The sequence below is a fragment of the Natator depressus genome, chromosome 14, assembly GCF_965152275.1.
Source record: "Natator depressus isolate rNatDep1 chromosome 14, rNatDep2.hap1, whole genome shotgun sequence".
In the NCBI taxonomy this organism is placed as follows: Eukaryota; Metazoa; Chordata; order Testudines; family Cheloniidae; genus Natator; species Natator depressus.
This window is the reverse complement of record NC_134247.1, coordinates 21,462,921-21,475,994: the sequence shown is the minus strand read 5'-3', so window position 1 is coordinate 21,475,994 and position 13,074 is coordinate 21,462,921.

The following is a 13,074-nucleotide window of genomic DNA, read 5'->3' as shown; positions in this document are numbered from 1 at the left end:
GGGGTCTTAAAGTGGGTGTGACTATAATATACTCCAACTATAAAGCCCCCTTTACACTGCCAGAATGGAGCAAAGAGGCCTTAGTATAAATGACAGTCAGGCCCTCTCTGCAGAATAATCCGCTGAGCTGCTGTCACATTGAAAACACCCTTCCTTGCCGAAATATTAAAAATTACTCTCCTTATAAATTCAGGGTAAGTCAGAAGTCATCAGTCAGATTTTAATGTGTGTGCTACCTGGAGCTACAAAAGAAATACCTCCATGCTAGCCACAGTTTGAGGGAGGAGAGAAAAGTAAAAGTCTCCATTGCCATAAACATCATCTCCTGTTGTACTTTAACACTCTTAGAACGCTTACACATGTACCTTCAACACATTCAGGTGTATGGAGCAAATCAATTCAAGTACCTACCTGTGATGAAACTGGTCATTACTCCAGGCTAACTCTGAATGTGTAGAAGCTACTATGCTTAAATAGGGATCAAATCAATTATATTTAAACCTGCCCAAATAAAATGTAATATATGATTTTAATAGCTCCCCACAATGCTAAAATAATGCATGTTCTCCTTTTAAAGCCATTACCTAGGTAATGGGAACAGCAATAATGAGCAAAGATCATAGATGAAGTGAAGATATAAAAGTTGCATCTATTACACCAATAACAGCTGCCATGGCTTTTTCTTCTACATTTCTTGCCTTTAAATTTTCCTGGCAGTGAAGGAGAGTCTTTCTGGCCTCCAAGTTGCCCTGGTATATTTCTGCTCTTAAAAAAATGTTTCATCTCCCCCAGTCTGTGGAAAATAAATGTCTCATTCTAAGATGTGCTGAACAGATCTGGGGAAATACTCTAAAAATAATAAATAAATCTGGGACTATTGCCTTGGATTTTTAAACAAATCACTTTGAATGAGTTCATGCCCCTGTTAGATTCCCGTAGAGTTTGAGCCAAAGACCATTGAAACTGATGGGAGTCATTCCACTGACTTCCATGGTCTTGGGATCAGACCCATAATAGTTGAAATCCACCCCTGTGCAGAAGCCTATGCATCGCTTAAACTCTCAAAATGGACCTTATGTGGTACATGGGGGCCTTGAACAGGTCCCCCAAGCAGGGATGAATTTCACCTAGTATGGGTGTTCCAGACTAGATCCTGCCACTGTATCCACCTATGCACACCCCTGCAGTTTCTTCCAGAGTGACACTGTAGTTAATTCCATGTAAATATTCTAACTGGGTCCTTACATTGCTCCCAAACTCTGAGTACCTTCTGAGCATTAACCAATGTAACTAGAAAAGAATGATACCAGTCCAAGCTCCTATTTCACATGGTTAAGAACATATAAGAAGTAACTCAGACATCCAGATGCAGCCAGATACTGATCTACTTACTCACTTTGGGCCAGCCTGTGAATCCCTTATTCCTGTTGGCTAGTGGGTTATGCCCAAAAGTAGAACAGTCCCATTGAAGGGGTCTATTCACAGAGTGACTGCTCAACAGTGGGAGGAAGGAGTTCACAGTGTGGGCCTTTGTGTAGTACCTGTCACAGTGAGTTTCCTCACATAGATCTATTAGCACTATTTGTGGAGTAAGGTACTACTCAGAGCTAGTAATGTATCAGAACTGGGTCCATAGCCATCAGTCCCAATAGAACTCTTTGAAATCCTTGGATGAAAAGGATTTAGCCCCAGATCCTCAAAGGTGTTTAGGCACTGAACTCCCACAGGAGGATCTGGGGCTAACGGCAGAGTATGGGCCAAATCCTTGGCTGGTGAAATCAGCATAGCTCCATGGACTTCCCTGGAGCTATGCCAGTTTACACCTGCTGAGGATCTGGCCATGTTATTTTTAAACAACAAAATCTGTAGAAGCAGCAGGAAGACACACCCAGCAGCAACACCTGTGGCAAGTGGCCGGTATGTTCCAAAAGTTATTGAAAAGCTTGCTTAAAGGATGTGCTGCCTGCCAGATTTAATTTATTTTTAAAAGCCCAATCGAAATTTGATTTGCAAGTGCAATCCTCCCATCTGCTTTTGGGCTTTATCTCTGGAGTTCAGGAACAAAACATATGTCTTGTGGTTAATAAGAATTTGTTTAAATGGATCATATGACCAGGTGATTAATAATCCCTAGACTCTGATTGTACTCATTATAATGATAACATATGGACCTGCCATCCAACCCCAATGCACCGCTATGAAAAGAGCTCATAAAAGGGAGATGAAAATTCCTGTGGTTTAGATTAAAGCAAATGGGTTGAGAAACTAGCCACAAGCGAGCTAAAATTTACTGCACAGTGAAATGAGCTTTTTGCAACTCTGTTTATCTCTATGGGTTTGTGTCTATGGCCAAAATCTTCAAAAATGGGTGCTCAGATCAAGGTGCCCAGTTCCTTATTTAGGCCCTTAGCTAAGTGGCCTGACTTTCGAGGTCTGGGAAGAAGGATGATCTTTTAGTTAAAGCAGTGGGCTAGGAGGCTGAAAGCCCAGTTTCAATTCCATACTCTGTGATCAGACTCCCTGAGTGACAATGGGGAAGTCACATAGGTGAAGGATTTCAAAAATAGGAGCCAAAAGTTAGGCCCCTCCTTAAGGCTCAAAAGAGCTGAGCAACGCCAACAGCTCCCATCGACCTGTTATCAGATGGTAACAACGTTTTAGCATTATTGAGCTGGGCTTGATGAGGAGCTATACTGGGGTAATTGAGAGCTCATCACCCTTTATACTCAGTGAGTCTGATTCTGATCTCATCACACTGCCATAAATCTGGACTAATTCCACTGAATGCTATGGAATTTCTCTAGACTTATATCAAGTGTAATTGAGACAAGAATCTGACCAAGTCAGTTTACCTACTTGAAAGTCTCTGCCTCCTTTGAGTTTCCTCACAGTTCTCCCACTGCAAATCCTCATTAAATCCTTTGATTTCAGTAAAGCTGCTCCAGATTTCTGCCAGGGTGACTGATAGCAAAACCCTACCCCTACAATTTACAATGAATTTCTCAATGGCATTTTATTTAATGCTGAATTCAAATTCAAAGTGGTTTACAGTATTTGCTTTCCTGATTCACTGGCTGTGTATTAAAAAATGTTGTGAACTTTATTGCTTGGCAGATATGCAAAGCAGTTACTTAAGAGGAAATTCAACCTATTAAAGAGACCTGTGATTATGTTATCATTTCCACTGCTTTATGTCTTCTCATTTCCCCAGTTCATAGTGGGAGCTTAAAGAGACAGCAATTTATTTGGTTGATTTTTAAGAACTAAGTTTGTTTCATGGCAGGAAATAATGAAACATTATTGCTTCATGTATCCCCAGGGGAGATGGTGGAGTTGATCAGGTGTATGGTCCCAAGAGTCATAAAGGAACACAAACCGGAACAGGTAACTGGTGTCATTTCAGCTTTGATCTGCTTTTCCAATGTTAACATCATGCTAATATTTGGAGTGAGAGGTCAGTGAAAGGTTACAGCCTCAGACATGGCAAAGTTGCTTGAAAAGGAAATCCTGTCTGTCTGTCTGTGCATGTCTATGTAGGGGCATATGAAATATTGATGATAAAAAGCAAAAACTACATTTCCCCCTCATCTTGTAAAGACTCCTCAACTGGGTCAATTTTTGCAAAAGGTTAACTGGGTAGGTAATATTTTTACAGAGAACTTGGTGCTTCTCTGGGGCAAAAATGGGACACTTTTCAAGTGAAAAGGGCCCATTTTAGAGCAAAAAGGGGCTTCCAGTTGAGAAGGTGAAAAAGTTGCGTTTTTACATGTTTTTGCTGTGGGGAAAAAGTACATTTTCTTGGGGTGAAATTGCAAAATGGGAAACAATGGCAATTTCCCCCAAAGGTGGCTGGAGCAGGGGGCGGGGGAGGGGAAGAAATGGTGAACTTCTCAAAGCACTCTTCATATCCTGCATGCATCTGTGCAAAGCCTGGGAAAGCTCAGTAGCTGGTGTTAACATAAAGTGCTAAACTCTCCAGATAGAGTGGTTTCTGTTTATCAGAAACCTTATTACTTTTCCTTGTAGAAAACTAAACATAAGCTCAATTAAGACTGACTTACCTTGAAAGTGTCCAAATATTTATTGCTAGGATGCCTGTGAGGTTTATTACTTTTGCTTTCAACCCTTCTTAAGCACTCTCAGCCTCCCTTATCTACACACCCTACAATATCTTTCATTCCAAACTGAAGATTCAGACTTAAATTAGTTTCCCCTCCTTTAGGGAGCAGTGGTGATCTTTCTCAGCCCCGGTGGCAGGGAGATATTTGGGCTATAGGGTAGGCTGCAACTACTTGGCTGAAGTAGCCTGCACCGTGGGGCTCCCTCTGAGCTTTCCTTCCCTCTATCTCCATCCTAGAGCACTGTCTGCTAATGTGAGCGCAGGCCCCCAGGAGTTGTCTCTTGCTGCCCACTTTTGGCTGTTAGTGTCCTAAATTCCCTCCCTTCCCCAAGAGGTATCTTATTCATTAACTTAGAGGGTAATTTTATCTTGAGGGAGATGCCTTGAAAAATAAGGGCTGAGTGCAAAGACACTGACTTCAGATGTGGGTAAAGCGTGTCTGAAAATGAGGCGGCAGTTTTCTGATTGGACGGGATGTTTATACCGTTTGCCTACAGTGCAATCCAATAGTCTTAAAAATGGAAACAGAGAAAGAGCACACAGTAGATTTTTCCACTGGCTTCTTCATTATCATCACAAGGGGCAGACAGATGGGGATGGTTTGATCAGCCGAGGAAATGCTGTGCCAAGTTGGATTCCTTCATCTGCTCTGAAATATTACATGGCATATGGCAACTGGTATTTTCTGATGTATTCCTAAGATGGCATTGCGATGACAGCATCTCTGTGGTGAGAGAGATAAAATAAAACAGGCTGTGTGGCCGAATTCCAGAAAGTAATTTGAATGAAAGGTTGGGCTGACCTCATCGCCAATCAGAAGCATGTCACTGAGATGGTTTATTAATGGGGTGAAGGATTGTGAGGCAGTTACTTATTTAAATGACATGGCCCATATGGTTATTTTTCACTATGCAAAGAGCTCTCTGCTAAACAGAGTGGTGGCTCCATTCCTGAGCAATGTGCAAAAGTAGCTATTTTTGTTGGGGAAATATTCCTACATGGAAAATTAGGGTAGTAATGAGAGCTGGGCAAATTTTTTCAGTGGGAACTATTTTTCAGCAAATATGTAGATTCAGTTTGACAGAAGCATTTTTTAAAATATGTCGATTTCTGTGAATTATTTGGGTCAACAAAAAACCTACACAAATTCTGAAAGTCCCTACATTTCATTTCAACAGGCTTTTAAATTAATCAACTGTTTGATTTGAAATGAATTTTCATTTTGAGATTATCTTTAGTTTTATTTTTAAAAATTCCAAGGAAAAAAGCTCAATGAAAATGAAACATTTAGTTTTGGGTGGAACAAAACATTTTGTTTGACCTGAAAAAATTTTTTTTAAAAACTTTTCTGTCATTTTGGCTGAAAATTCTCAACCAGCTCTGCTGGTAAGTCTTGCTGAACAAGGCTCTGGGCATTTGGAGACATTGGCTGTTATAGTCAAAAATTGTCTGGGGCATTTGGGCCATGTGGCAAGCTGGATTGGGTGCACAGCTTGTTTGTGTTCACAGCTGTGCAAAAGCATGATTGTATCACTGTTCCTAGAGCGGGTCAGGAAATAATTTCCACTCTCCCCTCTTCCTGCCCCCCCAAAAAAGTTTTGACAAAATTGAAAAGTTTTTCATTAAACTCTTTATCAAAAAATCCCGACTTGATTTCTTTCCCCAGGTTTTGATAACTGAACGTTTTGGATGAGAATGGAATTTTGTTTGGGAAAATGTGTATTGCATTTTGAAAGCTAGTTTTGTCAAAATTAAAGTTTTGATGACAAACTTTTGACCAGCTGTACTGTTACCCTGTTCTCAGTCTCCGTGCAGCCATACACGCACACAGTTTTTCATCCACTTCTTGGGTCTTGTGTTATAACACAAGTTTATAATCTTTTGAGGTCGACCTGTCCTTTGTATTATAATACAAATACATCATCATCATGGCAATAATGAAGTAGAACTGCCAGCTCCCATTGATTCCCATAGTGACTCTGTGGGGACTGCTCTCCGAACCACATAGTCAGTGTGCAGGGGAGTAATGGGCTCCCGCCGCTTGTACCCGCTTACCCCCCTGCCTGTGTGGGAAGGGACCCAGGATTTTGTTTTCTTTCCTCCTTTTCCTCCAAGCAGACACACAGCTCTTTTCTATAGCAGGAAATCAATGTGGGACATGTCAACAGTGCTGTATTGACAGTCCTGGACACTGAACGCCTTCATTTACCCACAGAACAGACTATACCCATACAAGCAATTCCCTGCCAAAGTGCCCCAGTTCTGCCCTGGGGTGAGCAGATAACTCAGTCTCCATGGTCCGTACAATCCTTGCTGTCGAGACTTCCAGTGACAGAGCCAATTTGTCCCAACTGTGATGGTGGTTTTTATGATGTGGGTGTCTGTCCACTAGGAAGGAGACGGTGTCCCACCAGTTCATTTCAGTGCAGTCCATTGATGTACCACAGCTCTATGCACTACATAAAGACCTGAGCGGTAGGCAGAAAGATCCCATCGAGGGCATTAAATAGCCTTCAGGTGGATGGATATTCAGTGCCAGACTGACCTGCCCTGGATTGGAGCCAGTGACCAAGGAGTGAAAGGCTTTACTGATCTATGCAGTTCCCCATCTCCATCTTAGGTATTTTTATGTCCCTCCCACACCCCTTATTGTAGGAATGGAACCTTTCACTTTTTTTAATGTTTTTTATTTCTCCTCACAACAACCCTGAGAGTAGGGCAGGGGTATTAACCCCGTAGTACAGAATGTGACTTGCCCTAGGTCTTATGGGGGTCTGTGGCAGAGCAAGGAACTGAGTCTCTTAACGCCCAGCTTCTCGCTTTAACCACTGGACCATCCTTCCTCAGGCTTTTTCTTACAAGCCGGCATTTCTTAAATTTCCCTAATATCTCACTTCAGGAGGCTTACTGAGGACTCTTGATGCCATCAAAGCATCAAGGTATGGGTGGGGGAAAGCTCCATGTCTATTGTTAGGCATTGCGCTGCATTCATCCTGCATGGCTGTCAGATTCCTTCTTTAAGAAAAAGCCATTTTCCATGAGAAAAACACAGCACGGTCCCCTATGGCTCCTAGATGATAGCAAGTTTAATATACATCCATAACTTAATACAAAGGGGGATAAAAAGGGAGGAAAGTTTCATATCCAGGCTGTTTAGGGTTAATCAAAAAGCAACAAAATAGTGCTCTGCAGATAAACCCGTCCATCACGCAAGCTGCAAATGGAATTTATTAAGAGGTAACAACCCTGGGTTACACTTAAAACTCTGTATCTAATTCACAAAGTAAAGAGGGGGTTTTCTCCCTTAAGTTGGGCCCAGTAATAAATTCCCATGTCCTATAAACTCACCACATCTAATCAGGCGAGAGTTCCTTCCTTTCCTTGGTTATTTTGTGTAGAGTCCTAGCTCACTGGGCAATAGGGCACAGAGGAACTCAGCAACTTGTCTTGACAGCTAATTCCGGTGTATTGATCTTTCATGGAATAATATCTCTTGGAAACAGACTCCTTGTTTCCGTTAAATTGGGTCTTTTCATCGAGTGAACAGGCTGGAGAAGCTGAGTGAGGCAAAGGGGTTTTCTTCTATAGATTTTGCAGTTCCCCCAAGAGACGATGTGTATATTTCTTAATGTGATTGCATTGGTGGTGTTACATTAATCACAAATTGCCTGGAACAATGATACTAAGGACCCAATCCTTTCACCCACTGAAGTTACTGGCAAAACTCCAGTGGCTTCAATGGCACCAGGATCATGTTCTGGTTTAGAATCCTGCACTGTTCCAATTCACTGAATTAAATAGGAACTACGGATGCTCAGCATCTCACATGAGGCCATACTGTGCTATCAATTTTTAAGCAGAGCACAGCTGAGCCAGAGAAGTAACCTGTTCCAGGCTTACATCTGGATGGGCTGTTGGCAGCAGGGACTGAATTTAAAACCTTTGGATACTAAAGCATGAGTCTCTACTGCCTGAGCTACTCACCTCTGTTAGTTAAGCCAATAACAGCTTCATCATCAGATAGATGTATGTGGAGGAGTCGTTGGTCTTGGGACATGGTAGGTGCCAATGACATAGGGAAAGGTAGGAATGAGATCCTAGAAACCGAATGTAGGCCGCTAGGTAAGAGATTAAAGTCTAGGACCTCCATGGTAGCATTCTCTGAAATGCTTCTAGTTTCCCGCACATAGGGCCAGTTAGACAGGCAGAACAGCAGGGTCTCAATGCGTGGATGAGATGATGGTGTTTGGAGGAGGGATTTAGGTTTATTTGGAACTGGTGAACTTTCTGGGAAAGGGGAGGAGCCCATACAGAAAGGATGGGCTCTACCTAAACCGACTTGGAGCCAGATTGCTGGCATGTAAAATTAAAAAGATGATAAATGAGTTTTTAAACTAAAGGCTGGGGAAAAGCCACCAGGCATGGAGAAGCACACAGGCTCCAACAGAAACATCTCTTAGGGGAGGATTTATTAAAGGGGATAATCTATATCCTAGTAAATAGGAGAGGATGGAAATTGTTAACGTACAGATGGGAACTGAAAAGATACAAACGAATAAGAGTCCAATTCAATTACATCACATGAAGGTAGACAACTCAATATTGGCAAATTTTATAGGTGCTTTTTTACAAATGCTAGAAGTCCTAAATACTAGGATGGGTGAATGTGAGTGCCTGCTATTACTTGAGGATATTGATATAATAAGCATCACAGAAACTTGGTGGAACAATGATTATCAGTGGAACACAGTAATACCAGAGTACAAAATATGTAGGAATGACAGAATAGATCATATGGGGGGATGGGGGTGGAGGAGGCACTATATGTGAAAGAATGCATCGAGTCAAATATATAACAAAATGTTAAATGACTCAAACTGTGCCATAGTATCTCTAAGGATAGAAATTCCATGCTTGAATAATAAGAGCATGGCAGTAGGAATATACTACCGGCCACCTGACCAAGATGTGGCGATGATTGTGAAATGCTCAGGGAGATTAGAGAAGCTACAAAACAGAATAATGGGGGATTTCAACTATTCCCACATTGAGTTGGGTATATATCACTTGAGGACAGGACGCAGAGATAAAATTTCTAGACCGTCTTAATGCCTGCTTTGTGGAGCAGATAGTCCTGGAACCCATAAGGGGAGAGGCAATTCTTGATTTAGTCCTAAGGAACTGGTCTGAGAGGTGAATTTAGCTGAAATGCTCAGTAATAGAAACCATAATGTAACTACATTTAACATCCTTGTAGGGGGGAATATACGAAAGAACTCTACCACAGCAACATTTAACTTCAAAAAGGGGAACTACTCAAAAATGAGGGGGTTAGTTAAACAGAAATTAAAAGGAACAGTCACACTAGTCAAATGCCTGCAAGCTGCATGGAAACTATTTTAAAAACACCATAATAGCGGCTCAAACTAAATGTATACCCCCAAATAAAAAAGAAAAAAACAGTAAGAGGACAAAATAATGCCAGCACGGTGAAACAACAAAGTGAAAGAGGCAATTAGAGGTAAGAATACTTCCTTTAAAAATTGGAAGTCGAATCCTACTGAGGAACTCTGGCAAGTCAAGTGAAAAAATATAATTAGGTAGGCCAAAAGGAATTTGAAGAGCAACTAGCAAAGCCCACAAAAACTAACAACAAATTTGTTTTTTAGTGTATCAGAAGCAGTAAGGCTGCCAAACAACCAGTCGTGCCACTGGATATTTGAGGTGCTAAAGGAGCACTCAAGGAAGACAAGGCTGTTGCTGAGAAGCTAAATGAATTATTTGCATCAGTCTTCACTGCAGAGGATGTGAGGGAGATTCCCACACCTGAGCCATTCTTTTTGGTGGAAAATCTGAGGAACTGTTCCAGATTGAGGTGTGAATAGAGGAGGTTTCGGAAGAACCTGGTAAATTAAACAGTAATAAGTCACCAGGACCAGATGGTATTCACCCAAGAGTTCTGAAGGAACTCAAAAATGAAATTGCAGAACTAATAACTGTAGTCTGTAACCTATCATTTAAATTAGCCTCTGCACCAGATGACTGGAGGGTAGCTAATGTGACGCTGATTATTTTAAAAAGGCTCTGGGGATATCCTGGTGTGCTTCTGGGACATCCCTTTAGTGGACTGCCTTAAAATAAGGGCTGTGGCAAAGTCACCATGTAGCCGTAGAGGAGCAATCATTGTGCTCAGTACAAGTTTGACATGATTGGAAGTGGAGTGAAATGATGAGTAACTCTGAGATCCATTTTATTAATTAACACTCTTGAGGGTAGAGCAGGTCATGTGCAATAAATGGTTACGAGCACACAGAATATCAAAACAAACCTAATAAGGACCATGGAATTTTCAAGCTGTTGACTGCCGAATTCTACTTCAGCATCTGTGCTTTCCTCCATAAGCAAATGCTCCAGTGCCCTCTTTCCCCTCTTCTAACTAAATAAATACCAGTGCACTCACCAGCAACCCTGCAGCAATATGAAATAGCAATAATATGGCAGCACTTTTCTTCTGAGCATAGTCAGAGCATTTTACGAACATTAATGAATCCTGCCTCACAATAGCTCTGCAGGGACGGTATCACTAGACTAAATTTATAGATGCGGAAACTGCCCCACACAGATGTGAAGTGACTCATTCAAAGCAACGGAGCTGGAAATAGAAACCAGAATGCCTGTCTTCCCATACCCTGCTGTAACCAGGCTGCTGTAGACAGACTTATTCCCATCAGAAAGCTATGTGCAAGTTGGGGGTGGGGGATAAACTTTTGGTGAAGGGAAAAGATTTTTAGTTCCCAGCTTCCCAGGGGTTATTACAGACCTAATGTGGGCGTGCATCTTAAACACTATGACAAACACCTTGACAGTGTCCCTTTCAAGTCAAAGCCCTAAGTAAGGGAAATTCACTGATGTATGTTTTTATCAAAGCTCTTCTCTGTTATGGAATGCACAGTAGCCTACAGAAGTTAAGAAGTTAATGGGGGAAGCAGGCATTAGATAGAAAGATCAAATACATCAGCTCATAGCCAAAGGGATGAAAATGATACGGCACCTGAGAGTGGCAATAAATGTAAAATGCTTATCTCTCATTTCAGACGTATGATTAACCGTTTCTAAATATACTGTGGATTGAACAATAAAGGGGGAAAATGCAGTTGGCTGTAATGCAGTCAAAATGTTTCACAAATTCTGACTAACAGCCCATAAAAGCAGGACTCTGGGGCTCTTAACCACGGAGGGCACGTTTTCTCTTTAAGGCTGAAAAGAAAAATAAAGATGTAGGGGTTTATAAATAATTGTTAGGATAGTGAGGTTTCAAAGATAAAAGATAGTAGTGGGGATAAACCAAAGCAATGAAATGGGAAGGAAGAATTATTGGGTGGCGCGTATTGGAGCATGGGGAATGGAGCAGCATTGAAATTCCATTAGAAGTCCCAGCACTACTACTTATTACTCATGTTTTATTACGGCAGTGCCCAAGGGCTGACCAAGAATGGGTCCCCATTGTGCTAGGCGTTGCACAAACACAAAGTAGCAGAGGAGTGTCCCTGCCCCCGAAGAGTTTATAATCGAAATAGATCAGACGGAGACACGGTGGGGGAAGGGGTAGAACACGTAAGCAGAGTGAATAGTGTGATGGCTGCAAATGGGGTGTTAGTGCCACAGTTTTGTGGCAGTGGGAGTTTACTTAGGAGGGAATCAATCAGCTATATGGAAAGAAAAAAGGAGGGGAAGGAGGATTGAAGGGGGTAGCAGAGTATAAAATGGGCAGGTGTGGAGTGAAACTGAGGTGAAGATAGGGTGACCAGATGTCCTGATTTTATAGGGTCAGTCCCGATTTTTGGGTCTTTTTCTTATATAGGCTCCTATTCCTCCCCCCCCCCCCCGTCCTGTTTTTTCACATTTGCTGTCTGGTCATCCTAGGTGAAGAGACTGGGGATGGGGAGGGATGGGGCAAAGAAAGTCTAGTCAAAACTATAGAAAGTTCTCTGAATACCCAGAGGTCCCTGCTTTGGCTGCTTCTGTCTCTAGCGGCTGGGGCCTCTGGCTGGCTTCTCTGTAGGCAGAAGTTTTTATTTTCCTTTCTTTCCCATTCTGAACCTGTGCTTTGTAGAGCACAGGATTAAGGTTGCGGAGGTTCCAACCTCACCTGTCCATAGAGCCTTTGATCTCTTGATAGCTTGTTTGCAAATGTTATTTCACAGTGTGGATCTCTCCTGCATCTCTTTGAGCTGATGAGTCTCGTCAAATGGAAAGCAGCTTGTTTGAAATATTTTTAAATCAACATTTTCAGTTTGTTGCAGCCAACTACTTTGACATTTGCATTTATATTGATAATGACAACACGTTGCACTTCTGTAGCACTTTTCATCTCTGGACATCAAAGGGCTTAGCAAACAATTTATTTAGGTTTTCAACACCCCTCTAAAAATATTTTCCAGGCGGAGAAAAAGAGATACTGAAAGCTTGATCTTCCACTGCCTCTTACTTTGCTATGTCTAACACCAGTGCAAATCGTGTGTAATATGCTACAAAGCTGGAATTCTCCACTCAGCGGCATGGCGGTACATGGTGCTCATATTGTACAGGGATCACCAACTCAGTGAGGCAGAAGAGAACAGAATCAGGAATTAAAAGGGCCATCAAGCAATGTGATGGCCTTTTGCACATTTTGAATTAGGTGGTGGGGAAAGCAGTGCTGGTGTTTATCCCACTTCAGCCACCGATCTGGGAGCACAAGCTTTCTGGAGGCTCTGGGCCTGATTCTGAGACCTATTTATGCCACTCTGGCAGTGGAGAGTGGCCGGAAAGTTGGTGTAACTTACTCCTACTCTAAGGCCACTTTACACTGCTAGCATAGTGTAACGAGGCTGTGGTGTCAATGAGAATTCAGGCAACTGACTCCAGCTGTGTTCTCAGCTGCCAGGATTTTCAGAAGGCAGCTATTGCTGTGC